The following is a 1,929-nucleotide window of genomic DNA, read 5'->3' on the forward strand; positions in this document are numbered from 1 at the left end:
TTAGCCAACTGCCTAGAAATTTTTAAAATGGACTGTGAAAGTAAATGAATTAAGTTGGTTAGCACCTCGTGTTCGACTCCGGCAACGGTCTCGGGTACGGGGTGTTACAAACTGTTGGTTCCAACACCGTTCCACTCCTCAAAGTAACAGTTTAACACTATTCTTTACCTGTGTTTCAGGATTCTTTGTATCATTTTGCAAAGCACCCTAAGGTTTGTTTCTTAGTTTATTAGCTATCCCATATGGTTCTTCAGATTCCTTAGGGTAGCATCATTTTTAGCCATATATACTTCTAAAAGGTTTTTCAAGCTATTTGAAAACTCGGTTGGTTGAGGTTCTACATCTGTGAATAACTTGACAAATGATTTGAACGATGATGCATATAGGAATTACCTGAACCTGTCCCTTGATTACTCTAGGAGAAATTAGAATGATTTCGCCATGTAGGATTATAGTGATTTGATTGTGGACTTGGGCCATTCCTATTTTGATGTTGGTTTCCCACATAATAGATAGATTTTAGGTTTGATGGGTATTCTTCAAATGTGTGACCATTACCACAGTAAACACATGTAGTGTTCTCGAACTGACTTTGTTATTGACCTGTTAGGTTAATGTTGCAACCATTCACAGAAATATTCTTAAGCATGGAAGTCGTAGTTGATACTTGAGCAGTTAAAGATGTAAGAGTGTCCACTTCATGAACTCCTACTACTCTTCTTCCTATAGCTGCATGATGGGTCGACCACTTGTAGTTATTACTTGAAATTCTTTCAAGGATCTCATATGCTTCATTGTATGACTTTGAAAGAAGAGTTCCATTAGCTAAAACATCTACCACCATTCTTGTGCGAGCGTTGAGACCATTACGGAAAGTTTTTAGTTGAATGCAATGAGGAATACCATGATAAGGGCTTTTTTGTAATAACTCTTTAAACAGTTCCCATTCCTCATACAAGGACTCTTCATTGGATTGCTGAAACATAGTAATTTCATATCTAAGCTTAGCATTCTTACTTTGTGGAAAATACTTCATCAAAAAATGTTTCGCCAGTTCTTGCCATGTGGAAACAAAATCGAGCAGTAAGGAATTCAACCATGTTTGTGCATGATTTCGCAACAAATATGGGAAAACCTTCAATCTTAAGGCATGTTCAGATACTCCTTGTAACTTGAAAGAGTCATTTACTTCCATAAATAATTGGAGATACAAATGAGGATCTTCAACAGGTATCCCACTGAACCGTCCCACTATTTGCAACATCTAAAACATCACTAGCTTTAACTTGAACTGAAGGACATCAATCTCAGGTCTTACAATCCCTAGATTGAGTTCACTAAATAAAGGCACAGTATACTACCTAATCACTCGATCTATGTCATCAGTAACAAGGATCAGATCCTGATTTTTACAAGTTGTGTCTTCTCTTGGGTCTTAATTCATTTCTTCGACTTGTCTTTGGGTTAGCCATTCCTTTTTTCTTTACCTAAAAGTACGTTCAATTTCTAGGTCAATTGGCAATAGATTGATAATCCGGTCTATGTTTATAAACCTAGAAAAATCACGAAAATAACAAAGTTAAAATTGAAAAAACAAAAATACAAATAATCCAAACTAAAAAAGAATTGTCTTCACAAATAGCAACAAAATATAGTCCCCGAAAACGGTGCTAAAAACTTGTGTTGCATGACTACGTACAAGCGTACATGGTCATACAAGTAATAAATAGTAAGTAAAGAGTATTGTCTCCATAGGGACTGTTGTGTGAATTATTTGTAAAGTCAATTTTAATTAATTTGGTTAAACAAAATAAAAAGAAGATATAATTTTTGAAAGTCAATTGTTTAGTTAATGGTGTAATCAATTATCAAATACCCACAAAATAAAACAACATACCTTACAAAAAAATAATCACAACAGGAATTAAA

General features: G+C 34.7%; 1 non-coding gene across 1 annotated transcript; it reads left to right on the top strand.

Annotated features, from left to right (window-relative positions):
* Positions 1-899: 899 nt before the first annotated feature.
* LOC121231336 (small nucleolar RNA R71) lies at positions 900-1,006 on the top strand. The gene has a single exon (XR_005929396.1). It is a non-coding gene; the product is annotated as a small nucleolar RNA R71 (small nucleolar RNA).
* Positions 1,007-1,929: the final 923 nt, after the last annotated feature.

The sequence above is a fragment of the Gossypium hirsutum genome, chromosome A06 (assembly GCF_007990345.1).
Source record: "Gossypium hirsutum isolate 1008001.06 chromosome A06, Gossypium_hirsutum_v2.1, whole genome shotgun sequence".
Lineage (NCBI taxonomy): Eukaryota > Viridiplantae > Streptophyta > Magnoliopsida > Malvales > Malvaceae > Gossypium > Gossypium hirsutum.